The sequence below is a fragment of the Astatotilapia calliptera genome, chromosome 6 (genome assembly GCF_964374335.1).
Source record: "Astatotilapia calliptera chromosome 6, fAstCal68.1, whole genome shotgun sequence".
Taxonomy (NCBI): domain Eukaryota; kingdom Metazoa; phylum Chordata; class Actinopteri; order Cichliformes; family Cichlidae; genus Astatotilapia; species Astatotilapia calliptera.
The window spans coordinates 22,510,449-22,524,491 of NC_137427.1; the positions used below are offsets into that span (position 1 = coordinate 22,510,449).

General features: G+C 38.7%; 1 long non-coding RNA gene across 1 annotated transcript; it reads left to right on the forward strand.

Moving 5' to 3' along the window:
• The first annotated feature begins 5,342 nt into the window (after positions 1–5,342).
• On the forward strand, positions 5,343–6,120 carry LOC145429225 (uncharacterized). The gene is made up of 2 exons (XR_013909451.1): positions 5,343–5,454; positions 6,026–6,120. It is a non-coding gene; the product is annotated as an uncharacterized LOC145429225 (long non-coding RNA).
• Positions 6,121–14,043: the final 7,923 nt, after the last annotated feature.

Here is a 14,043-nt window from a genome sequence, read left to right on the forward strand (position 1 = left end):
ATGTCAGCAATTACAATTACATTATTCTGTCCAACTTTAAAGATAAACATCTAGCTAACGCATCAGTTGATCGGGATGGTCTTGTACCTTGCTAACTCTGCAATTGGTATTCCAGGCACAGGGCAAAGACACATTTTCAAAACAAAGCAACTGTAGCAGACAAAAAGCAAGGTTTGGAGCTCACCGGGGAAGGCCAGAAGAGGAGCTAATTTTTCATAATCAGTGACAGTTGCACTGATGTAATCTTTGAACACAAGCGCAACTATCTTAGGAGGTGTCTGCTAGAGTGACAAGGGTCTAAAGGGGAAAAGGCTGAAGTGGGAAGGCGAAAGCACTAATGCATGTGACAGGGCAAAAGAGAGAAATGTGAAGAAAAATCCAGAACCTCTAATGAGCAAGGGTAGACACTAATTAAATTTGAGAGGAAATCTCAATACAAAACTTCATATCGTAGAAATGTCTGATAAAAGGGACTGCTCTTTACTGTTCTTTGAGTGAGGTCCAATTAAAATTGGTGGTCATGCATGACCGAAGATGATGTTTGGCAAAGCAGACAGGCATGTACACACAACCTGAGGGACGCAGTGCTCAGTGTGATAGGTGTGAAGTGATCACATGGTGTTGGGGGGAAAATGAGCTTTTACGGTAACTGAATGTAAAAACATAACAGATTAATAGAAACACAAGTTCTTTCTTTAGAGTCTCATTTTTAAACATTAAATTTTTTCAGTGTAGTAGGGCAAAAGCTACCCTGTACCCAAGAATACGTTTTTGTAAATGGACTCTCAAGGTAGAATTAGCCTGAAGCTGAATAGCGAAAATTATTTTTATTATTTTTTTTATCTGACCAAAAGGTGTTTCTGCTGATTTCACTAATGGATTTGGAAAGTTCAGTTAATACTGAGAAGGGGGGGGAGGTACACTACAGAAGCAGACAAATTACCATTCGGGACTTGACAGTGACTTTTCCTGGAAGGAACACAAAGAACTTTGGGAGTCCAATTAAAAATGTATCAGAAGTTAGCTTTTTCTTAATAAGTGGGTCTCACATATGCATGCACAATCATTTCATTTATTTAAATACAGAAAGTGCACTAGGTTAATTTATTTTTCCTTCAAAGTATTAATTTAACATTTTAGTGTTAACTGCTCTAAACTATATAAACAGTAAAAACCACAAGAAAAAAAACTATTCTTTCTCAGTATTTAGGATGACACTACTAGGATGACACTGCAAACTCACTATGGCCTCAGTAATATTGCACTACAACAAATTAAAAATACCAATAAACTAAATTATATTCTTGTCATAAAAGCCGTGAGTGAAGTTTAGAAAAAAATTAATTAAAAGAAAAAACCACGAGTCATCATCAGTCATCTTGTCCTCCTCCCTCTGCTGCTGACGTGATTTCATTGCCTACCAGTAACACTGGTGGAGACAGGGGGAGTCTGCCTCCTATTATGATTGCACATTTTACGGTTTTGTGTTAGCTTATTTTCAACACTTTACATGAAATGCAAAAAGAAAATATTTTGAAAATATGACTTTTCCACATGTTCAATCTTCTCGTTGGGTTTTTTTACTCACAAGAGGTTTTGATCGCACCTAACTGTAGTAATTGTTGTCAACTCAAGTACATTATCTTTCTCTTCAGTGGCTTCATTGTCTCCATCATTGATCTGTCTGTGTCTGGTGTGTGTGTGTGGGTGTGTGTGTGTAGGTAGTTGTGTGTGTGTGTGAGAGGGAGAGAGAGAGAATTTGTGTGTACTGCAAGAGAGGCTGCAGCAAAATCAGCTAGCGAAGACTGTCATTATCATTGATGCTGTGTTATCGTCTTCTTCTTTTTTAAAGAAATACATACATTTCCGAGCCATTTTAGCTGCAAGCATGACTAAACACTGTCCTGCTACTATATAAAAAACATAACATACACACTGTGACTGCCACGTCAGATCCAATAATTACAACATGATATTGAGAACCTATGTTCATTACCATCATTCAATCAGTGGAACTGGGAATTTTCACAATAAATTGAAACAAAAAGCCAGATGTAACAAATATGATACAAATGAAAACAAATATATGCAAATTAAGATATTTTTTTGTTAGAAGGTTCAATAAACACTTGTAGCAATAAAGTGCACCATTATGTTGATGTAACATTAAATTTTACTGACTCTGTGTCACTGCCTCTCAATTAGAGAAGTCCCAAGCTGATCCTAAGGATTAGTGTATTGACCAAGCCGCACATTTTGTTGTACTGCAGTGAGTAAATGAAGGTGATTAAAATTAGTTGTTGTCCACAGCCACCTGCTAGTGTTGCACTGTTGCTCTTGAGCATATCACTGCATATAAGAATGGAAAATACAGCCTGTGCATATTTTGGTCTTTCGGTCAGAGCAGTTCTGTTCTGACACTGTTTTGACAGGCAAAATTCACTGAACTCAGGCAGTAATACAATCCATTATCTCTTGTTCATCCATTCAGGCATTGGGTTCTCATTTTAGCCTTCGCTGATTGTCACTTTTACTGCTTAAACTGAAAAAATGTTGCCAGTGGCAGCTCATATTAACTGTTTTAAGCTGACTTCTTTCCATGATTAACTTGAAGACAGGCCAAAAAAAGGGCCTATTGTTGAGTGTGTGTACTTTCTGCATTTTTGTACTCTGCCAAAGTTTCTTTATAAGGGAAAGAAAGTATCATTTTATCTTTTCTGTAGATCTCCAACAGAGAGACTTGATGGGTTGTTATGCCACATTTGCTGTATTTTTGGATCTATTAAAGGTGCAAGCAAGTACAATGCTAGCAACAGTTTTGTTGTTTTATTTGTCTTCCTTTGTGGATCTAATTTCTTCTTTTTTTCATATCTTGTTTTTTTCTTTGTCACAGCTACAGTCATTTTTCAGGAAAAAGATAGAAGTAATAAAAGTAAATATGTAGCCAGCTCATCAGCAATGCGTCTTGTGAGTGGTTGTGTGCTGATTAGGCAAACCAGAAAACACCAAAGTTAAAGGTAAGAAATCACCGCAGATCCCACTCATTGCTCCTAACAAGCCACTCCCTAGATACAAGCAATCACAAAAACAGGAATCAGGTCTAGGGGCCTTAATATGTGCGTCATAGTTTGAACTTTGTATTTCAGGTTGCTTGATATTTTTGCTATCTAACATTCTATGTGTTGTTGTTCATGGTTTAGAGATTTCAGACATTTGAAATTAACTTTTTTTTCAGTCTCTGTCTTTATTTTTCCAAGCAACCTTATGCCTCTGCATGATTTACATATAATTTTTTTTTTTTTTTAAAAAGAAGAAGTACAAAGTTTCTGTCACATATTCTTAGCTCAAAATGTCAGTCTTTCAAATGATTACATATATCTTGAGGACTGAGTGTCACCCCAAAATTAGCAGACATGTTATCAGCACAGCTACACCACCAACAAAGGCTGTCACATGTGTAACTGTTGTCAGTATACAAAGTTAATTTGAATATATTTTTGATAGTGAAGTAAAGATAACATTGTAGATGATTTTTAGACTTTGTTCCATTTAGTCACAGATGCAATATGAATAACTTTCCCTTGGTACATCAGCACAAAATGTCTGAACTGAAAAAAGTGTGATGCAACAGAAGTGCAGACTTTTACATTTAATTCCAGCATTTTATCAAAAAACACTGAGCCTTAGAGTCTCAAATGAGCTAAGACAAATGAACATAATGCTCATTTCTAAAAATGTGTTAAGAATCTTTTGTTAACATCAACTACCTGAAATCTGGACTCCATGACCAATGTTGATTACATGGGTTTGTCTGTAAAGGTTCTCAGTCATCCAGGTCATCATAGTCTAAGGAGCTTGGAAAGAAAAGCATCTGGACTTTTCTAGTTTCAAGTTTCCTTGAAGATGTTTCACCTCTCATCCAAAAAGCTTCTTCAGTTCTAAGAGCTACTGGTGGAGAGTCCCAGATTTTGAAGCCCTATTGGAAGTGTCCCTAAGAGGGTGGTGGACCCCCTATTGATCCTGTGCCTAATCACACGGTCACAATCAGCCAAGCTTTCGGGTGAACTCATTGTGAGACCTAGCCTCACCCTATCATGTGATTTACTAAGGTCAAATGGCCCAAGATGTGAGTGAGAGTTAAGGCATCTGGGAAGGGATCTCAAAACGGGATTATAGTTGGCAGATCATTGGTGTCCTAAGCCCTGCCCTCTGCTCAAAGATGGTCGTTTACAGTGGACACAAATGGCTTCTTTCACTCCTCTTTAAAACCATCTGTTTTCTCCCTGTCCAAAATGTCAACATTTGCATCCTCGAAAGAGTGACCTTTGTCCTTGCAGGTGTACAGCTGAGTCTTGTCCTGTCGAGGTGGCTCTTCTATTTGTGCCATTTGTTTATGTAGCTGTTTGGTCTCACCAATGTAGAGGTCTGAGCATTCCTCGCTGCACTGCACTAAGTTTGTGTTTGGGAGATTTGTCTTTGGGATGAACCAGTTTTTGTCTGAGTGTGTGGTTGGATCTGAAGTACAATGGGATGTCGTGCTTGAACAAGACTCTCCTGAGTTTTTCTGATAAACCTGCTACATAAGCGATAACAATATTGTTCCATTTGTCCTTCTGATTCTCCCTAGTTGGTGTCTGACCTTCTTTTTTGTGGATCTTTGCTGATTACACGTGTTTCCTCATTTTTTGTGGTTTACCAGGCCTTTACTACAAATGTCTTCAAGAAAGTTAGTCTTTTACAACTGAAATGTGTTATGCACCTGAAGAAAGTGGAGGAATAAAAATGGTGTCACTTAGAACTATTTGAATAAGGAGCAGTCCACTTGGTAAGCAGGTGGAGATAAAAGCAATGAATTTCAGCCTACCTGATTCCAGCCACTTTGCAGATTAATTATAATATTAATATAACTGAATTTATCATTGTAATATTCTTTTTCAATATTTATATTATGATAAGTTCATTCTTAACAATAAAGAATGATATAAACTAGAGATGGCACGATACCACTTTTTTATGTCCGATACCGATATCATAAATTTGCATATCTGCCGATACCGATATGAATCCGATATAGTGTGTTTTTTAATCAATAAAAATGTTTTTTTGATATCTTGCTGCTTGCCATAGTTCATACTCAAGTTACAAAAAAACCCAAAAGAAAACACTAAAGCTATCCTGTTATACCTACACAGCAAATTCAAAAGTGTTAAATGTTTTGGTGTTAGTAGTCTTCTTGCAAAAGTAGAGTTAATGTTTGTTTCCATTTCAAATCTGGAGGTGTTACAATGGAAACATTAACTCTTGACCTCTTAACTCTGAACTCCTACAGGGGCTATGACACTAATAGAGTAAATTCACAGACTCCGCCCCCAGCACCATAGGCTCCAATCGAAGCTGAAGTGAAGCCGTTTCAGAACATTTTGCTCTACATATTTGAGTTGTTTGCCATGCTTGGTAAGTCATTTTTTCAAAGATTGTTTCAATTATTATTATTAGCTTTTACCTCTGTGGCTCTTTGGAGTTGAGACAAAGCTGTGTGAAAGGCATTAGCCATGTTGCTCGCTGATAGCATAATATTCTGTTTTAGCTAGCTGAAAGGTATTGTTTGCGGGCAAATACCACAGCCTTGAAAAAAAGCTTGCATGTGAATTTTCAGTCAAACCTTTGGTCAAATACACCTAAAACAATGTCTAGAATGTGGAATGTTGGTTTAATGGTGCTACTTGAAGCCTGAAAACGATCTCCCATAAAAAAAAAACGAGCAAACAGCAGTAGCAGATGTCCTGACTGGGTTCTACGTTAGCATTTAGATCCCTCCAGAGTTTTGTGCACACGGTTTAAAAATTTTTTAAAAGGTTGAGGTTTTACATTTAGTTCAGTATTACCTGTTGCCTGTGTCCTTGTCTTTTGGGAAAATACTCTACACAAGTACTGGCTCAAAGAGGATTCCTTTTTTTTTTACTGTGCTGCAATTGATTTGTGCCATTAATTAGTGTCAGCTAATTTTTATTCAATCTCCACATAGGATATGCTTGTGAAGATGGAATATGGGGGAGAGCAGAAGTGCATTGAAGTTCCACAAAGTGATGAATGAAGGACATGCATATTGTATTGAAGAAATAAGTGATGCGAATGCTGTTATTTGCATTTACCAGCTCACCTATGTCAGACCTTTTGATAAACAAAACTCTAATGAAAGTGAGAACATGTATACTGTTACATCTTTCAGAAAATGTTTTGAAATTGTGGTGCACAGTTCAGAATAAATTTTTTTCAAAAACCATTGCGTCTTTTTAGTAAATGTTTATTTCCAAAAGAAATATCTAGAAGTTCAGAACAGTAAAATTCCCGCTTTTTAGAATGAATTAGAAGATAACTCTTACGTAGTTAAACTGAAATACTCTTTGAGAGTTACTATATAAACTCTTAACACCTAGTTAGCATTAGTAAGTGTTAAATTATCAACTCCAGACAGATTTGGTGTTTAACACTATATCAGAGTTAATGTACCAACTCTCCAAAAAGAGTTAAATTAACACTTTCTGGTGTGGACCCATATAGACACTTTAATAGTGTTGAAATCAAATCTGACGGTGTTAATTTGGACATGCTGGATTTGCTGTGTGTATGCAAAAAATATACTGCACCCAAAATATTTCGTAGTTCAGCAATACTGATCAATCTAATAAACTTAAACCTACTCCATCCTCCCTATTCTGGTATTTTAAAGAGTACTTAGCAGAAATATTAAGCAACCTAACTAATAGGGTTGCAAACTCCCAGCAAAAGAAAAATAGGGAACAACCTTCCACCTCATGATGCTTAATTGACGTAATCAACTTTAATTTGATGCAGTGTGAAAAGAAAATGCACAGAACTGAATTATTTTTCAAGAATAATTAAATAGATTCAACATCTTTCTTCAACAGAATTGCAGACTGCACAGATGGTACCTTCCCAAAGGAAAAAGTAGTATAGCTTACCTAGGGTATTTTAAACTTAATAGTTACTATATACAGTAATGGACTTCTATACATTTTTCATCAGATTAAAACTTTGGGTGTAAGATTCGGATAATTATTTATTAAAAGCGACACATTTTAAATGAGAATAAGAAAGAAAAGTATGTCTTTGTGCCCCCCTTTTCCCTGTTCATGCCCTATCGGCCCCCCTGGCTAAACTTTGCTAGATCCGCCCCTGCACAGTTACCAGCCGTCAGCTAGAAAAGGAGCCTGGTGTAGAAAGTAATATTAAATAAATTCTAACAACAGCTTATCAAGCTTTAAACGTGCTGAAATAGCAGCAGGAGAGAGAGGCAGTCGCTCCATATATCGGCTGTTAAACTTAACGCGGGAATGCTTTACAAACATTCAGAGATGAACTTACACACTTGCTTTACTTCTCTCTGGGATAACTTTGTCGGAGATGAAATGCCAGTTTGGTAGCGAGGCTCCAAATGCTCAACCAGACCACCGACAGGTCTCCACAGCCGCTCTATCACGTGACGCATACTGCTCCGACGTGCTAAGGTTATGAGCTGAGTTACGGCGTGTCACAAGTTTTGTGAGGTGCTTTTTTGATATAACGGATCGGATTAAATTTTTTATTTCTCTCTGATATCCGATCCAGTAATTTGGGTCAGTATCGGACCGATACCAATGCGTAATATCGGATCGGTCTATCTCTAATATAAGCAAGAAAAACTTGTTAGTTTTTAACTCCTTTTGTAACAAGGTGAGATTTTTACTTGTTACTGAACCGTTTTTAGGCATCTCTTATAAACTGTCCATCATAACTGTATGATCCTTTTAAATTATCAATAGAATAGAATGCCTTTTTACTGCCACTATACACATGGACAATGAGATACAGGGCATCTCCTACTCAGTGCAGATGTGGGAAAAGAAAGGGGGTGAGGTGCACAGTTCTTCAGCACTATGTACATATGAACAGTATGAAAAAATATATATAATGTACAAATATACGAATCTGGAAAATAGAGTATAGAGGGAGTATAGAGGGAAGTCATTGGATTGGAGCGCGGGACTGTGTTTTCAGTGCATGTGTGAGTCCAGGGTGGTTATGGCTTTTGGGAAAAAACTATTTTTGAGTCTGTCAGTCTTTGTGCTGATGAACAAGTCAAAACCCTGGTGGGTGCTGTCCTTGATGATGTCTGTTGCTCTGCTGAGGCAGCGAGAGGAATAAATGTCCATCAGGGAGTGGAGAGGGCAGCCAATGATCTTCTGTGCTGCCTTGACTACACTCAAGGCAGCACAGAAGGCGGTTTTGAGTGTGGCTGCCGTGATGCAGTATGTCAGCAGGCTCTCAATGGATGAGCGGTAGAAAGTCAGCAGCAGGTTGGGGTCCAGTTTGTGGCAGCTGCTGGGCCTTCTTGACAACCGCTGTGACGTTGTCTGTCCAGGAGATCTCAGTGGAGATGAGGATGCTGAGAAACTGGAAGGTGTGGACACTCTCCACTAGGGCTGCCACGATTAGTCGACTAGTCACGATTATGTCGACTATTAAAATCGTCAACGACTAATTTAATAGTCGACGCATCGTTTGAAGCTTTGTAAGATCACAAAGGACGCAGGAATGAGTAGTAGGATTTAAGAGTGTAATAACGGACTGAAACAGAAGATGGCAGCACTGCATGTCCAAGGATGCCAGCTGCCGTTAAACCCCGAAGAAGAAGAAGCTGTGTCCCAGAATTCATAGCGCAGCCCAGCGCAGTTGTCAACAATGGCGGCAGCTAGTTAGTTTTAACTTTACTCTTATTATTCTTTCTGGGTCACAAAATAAACGTTTAACATATTTTCAGGCGAGAATGTAGCTATGTAAACCTCAAATATCTGCTCAGTTTATCAAGACACCACATATTTTCAAAAGCGCTCCGACGTTTTCGGAGACGTCTGTTACCCACTAGCTCGTTAGCTAGGCGGGGGCAAGGCTAACTAGAGCCGTGAGAACACCGGACTCCCGGCAAATCGTTTTCAAACCCACCGCCGTCTTTCGCTAGTCAGGTTAAACATATATATAAGTCACTTGGATAACTTAACCCTCCTCTCGTGTTAGGGTCGGCACCGACCCATTTTAAATTTCAAATGCATAAAAAAATCACATACATTTGTTTATTGTTTCAAGGCTTTTTGACTTTGTCAGGAACCTCTATTTCTACAAAATAAAACCAAAAAAAATATTTTCACAAAATTATAAAATGCCCTAGTTGAAATTATGACCTTTGTGTTGTTAGGGTCGGCTTCGACCCAGGTATAATATTATGAGTATAAAGCAATAATTAAAGCCAAAACTGAAATCATAAGTGCACTGTCAGCTAAAACACTTACAGCAAGCGCCTCTCCTAATCATATGAGCTTTAGGGGATTCTTATTTTGCATGTTTTTTGCATTATACCTGCACAAAAACAGAACAAAATAAACACGGGCATGTGAGGTGAATTCACTATTTGAGTGGCCATTTGACTTCCAGAGTGCACATTTACAATTTGCAGCATACAAAAAATGAGAAGAAGATTCACAGTGAGCTAAGTTCAGGATCATATTTTTGGTGAAAATGAAGGAGAGGACACAGAGCAGCATAGCGATTCAGATGGGCAGGTTTCTAAGGAGGAAGACAATGTGGACTATCATCCAGAAGACACAGACACATCTGATCAGAGGTGGAGGTCGCTGGTGCTGAAGCTACTCCTGCTGAAAGATTCAAGTCCAAAAATGGTAAGATCTTTTGGAGCTCAGTACCTCATGATGTACATGGCAGGGCAGCTGCTGCAAATGTCATCAAAATGACCCCTGGAATCACAAGGTTTGCTCTGACCAAAGTCAGTGACATCAAGAGATGTTTTGAGATATTTATGCCATTGTCACTAGAAAGAATCATCATTACTATGATAAACCTTGAAGGAAAAAAAAGTCCATGGCGACATGATGAGGAATACCTGGATGCTTTCATTGTTCTTGCTGGAGTGTACAGATGCTGCAATGAGGCCACTGATCGTCTATGGGATGCATCGACAGGCAGAAACATTTTCTGGGCAACGATGTCACTTCACACATTTGATATCATTTTGATTCAAGAGTCCTCAGATTTGACAACAGAGAGACCAGACCAAGGTCTGACAAGCTTGCTCCCATCAGGGATGTCTGGGAGAGATGGGTGCAGCTTCTTCCACTGATGTTCATCCCAGGGCCAGAGGTGACAGTGGATGAACGTCTTGTCCACTTTTTGAGGAAAATGCCCCTACCGGCAATATATACCCAGTAAGCAAGGGAAAAACGGCAGAAAAATCTGGGAAGCCTGTGATGCAAAAACCAACTATGCCTGGAATGTACAGATTTTCACAGTCAAAGCTGTGAGTGGCATCCCTGAGAAGAAACAATGGAAATGTGTGGTCCTCCATATGACCACTGGACTGCAGGATCACAATATCAGCTGTGATATTTTATTTTATTTTTTACCAGATATGACCTCGGACAAGAACTTCACAAAGGAAACTGAGGTGAAGCTGTATCATTGGGAAGTGATAAAAAGCCCACAATTACCCACGGCTATAACCAAAACAAAGGAGGAGTGGACTTTTTCTTTTTTTCAGTTTATATCAAAGGTCTACTGCTGAAAAAAACACTTTTTTTGTCTTTTCTTGATGTAAATGTCTATGGGTCGGAATTGACCCGTAACACCATAGATGTCATTTTAGTTATTAATCTTAAAATGAAAAAAATCAATAAAACAGATTTATTTAAGAGATGTGTCCTATACCCCTCAGTAATACTCAGGTAACACAGAAACCTTTTATTTATTAATATGATTCTCTTGAGGTTAATTTTACAATTTTTTTTAATTGAAATCGAGGGGTATAGTGACAAAAAAAGACCCAGAGGCCCACGCCAAAAGTATTAAAACCAACATTTTCATGGATAAGGAAGCCTAACAAGGTAACCAAGAGATGAGAAACAAATTGGATGATAACTTATTGTTTTTAGTATATTTTATAGCTGATTTAATTCACGGGTCAAAACCGACCCGCTAACATAAGAGATGATAACAGAAAGCTAACACGAGAGGAAGGTTAAATGTTATTGTTTGGCTTTTTTCAGTATTTTATTTGTTCCTGAGTAAATCGGTTTGGCTGAGATTAAAGGTATAGTTTTTGCACAGCTAAAACTGTCAAGCAGACAGCTGATTATCAGAAGTGTGAGACGCTGGAGAATATACTCCGGTGTCCTGTTATATTTTAGAAAGCAAGGAGTTTATTAAACTTTACCGAAACAATCTGCAAATTTCATTAAAAATTAATAAACTACCATCTTGTCTTTATTTTTAGTTAGCACAAACACTTCAAGCTGTAAGCTAATGATAGTTATATAAGACCAGATGCTGCTGGTGCAATAAGCTGTACGTCCAATGGATGATGATCTGATTAGTCGACTAATCGCAAAAATAATCGGTGACTAGTCGACTATCAAAATAATCGTTTGTGGCAGCCCTACTCTCCACACACTCACCGTTGATCTATAGGAGGGCTACGTCAGTGCTGTCCCTCCTAAAGTTGACTATGACCTATTTGTTTTTTTAATTGTGAACAACCTGGCACTGAACACCATGCTACCAACTTCAGGACCTTCTCTCTTTAGGCTGCCTTGTCTCCCTTTGAGATGAGTCCAGCTACCGTGGTGTCATCAGCAAACTTGATGATGAGGTTGTTGTTGTGGGTCAAACTGCAGTCGTGGGTGTATGGGAAATTAGGCAATACAGGAGCAGGCTCAGCACACAGCCCTATACGGAGCCAGTGCACAGCATGCGAATGGAGGAGAGATGAGGGATGAGTCTTACAGTCTGGGGCTGGGTAGTGAGAAAGTCCTTTATCCAGGCACATCTGAGACCAGGCATTCATATGTCATCACTTAACAACCTGATGTACTTTCATATTTCTTCTTCATCTTCTTCTATTTTGCAGGCGGTTGGCAACTAATTGGAGCAAGAACTTGTACTGCCTTCTAGTGGAAGAGAATCTAATTGTTCTGTCTGTCACTACATAATGCTCGCTTAGAGTATCAATCAGGTGAAACTGGGCAATCTTCCACGGCACACCTGATGATTTCTCATGGCACACGTATGTACTGTGGCACAATGGTTGGAAAACACTGGTTTAAGGAATCCAGAACCTTACCTGCTCAGATGATGGAAATTAACAAAGAAAAAGCCCAAGCCTGTCCATATAAACAGATTTTGACTCAAATGTCTAGCTACATTTGCTCCCTTAAAAGCAAGGTCCTGCAATAATTATGGAACTCTTCCTCCAATTTTAAAGTCCCCAGAATTAAGCTGAGAGTCTGCAAAATATGTCAGCTTTTATGTTTTAACTGTAACTAGTATATGTTTTGGTAAATGGCTAAAGTAAAAGCCTATGTCAGAGTAAAAGACTCTGTCATTGCACCAGCATATAAATGATGCACAAAAACATTGTATGGCCAATTTAAGAATAGGCATTGAAGCATGTGTGTGTTTGACTGTTCTACTCTAAGCATACCATACATAAATGATATAATTAACTGTGATCACTTGAAATGCCTGTGTGCGTGTGTTCTGAATAGGACTCCCAAGGCTTGTTAGGGTGTATGTGCTATTTGCACAAACTTCACAGAAGCCTAGATTTCACTTAAAACCAATACCAACTATATTGCTACTACAAAATTCAGTCTAACAAAAATAATGAGAAATTAGTCATATTCCAGTATGTTAGCTCATCACATAAAGCTGTCCTTGCATGTTCGTGTTGGATGATTCGTGACGCTTTCTGCAACCATATCTTCTTTAGTTCCTACTGCTGTGAAACAGCTGCTTTTTTTGCTGAACCAATCAAACGCAGTTAGCATCTTCTGTATAAACACTTTTTTTTTCTTTTCTGTGCACACATTCACACAACTGCATGACTTCCCTCTTGCCTATTAACACCACTTGCCTATGGGGAGACGGCAAAGTTAAGTGAGCTCTCCATCTGTTAAATTAGAGAGTGTCAAAACTTTTAGCTGCTGAGTGATCCAGAGACATAATCCCATGTCTCCCTGGGTAATGAATTGTACTCATGCTAATTAGCATACACATGGCCAGCAGTAGCAGTGAGAATGTCCTAATCAAACAGACTTGCGGTTTTGTCATGTCTATGGTTACTCTCTTCTCTTTCTGGCTGGCTGGCTGAGCCTCAGTTAAAGCCTTGTGGCTCACATTTCCCCAACATGTCCCACTGAAGGACCGGCTTTTCTAGCATAGGGCAACTTTATATTAGCAAAGGCCAATGGTATGTGACAGCAGGTAACAGCAGCCTCCCTTTGCGCTCGAAGGCAAGCAAATGCGCAATTTCTGTAACTAGTGTGTGTGTTTGTGTGTGTCTTTCTCTCTCATATATATATATATATATATATATATATATATATATATATATATATATATATATATATATATATATATATATATATATACATATTGTAAGCATTTGTAAGAGTAATATAATCCGTCACTGTATTGATATCAGCAACAAACAGATAATTATTTCCAGAATCAGTATTTACCCCTTATTCATGTGGGTCTGTGTGGTAGTTAATACAATGATAGAATGAGAGTTTGAGATATGGAGAAGTCTTGAACAGTGAATGGAGCAGAGGGTGTCTGTGTTGCTAAACACTGGGTATAATAGAGGCCAAGGATTAGATGGCAAACTTTATACCTCTGCACCCACCCACACACACACACACACACACACACACACACACACACACACACACACTGCATTTCATCAGGGCTTTATCTGGCCTTTTATTTGCCTTTATCGAGCATGGCGGAGGCAGCCCGCTCGGCGTTAACAATGTCGGGCTAAAGTCATTTCACACAACACTACTTGGTCATGTAAGCTGACAACTTTTATATTCCCTTATGTCCTTGGCTTGCTCTGTCGCGTGGGCTTATCTGGAGCGAGCAGTGGCGCAACCGGTTGGTTTTCAGCACCACGACGTGCCACAGAGTGGGGTA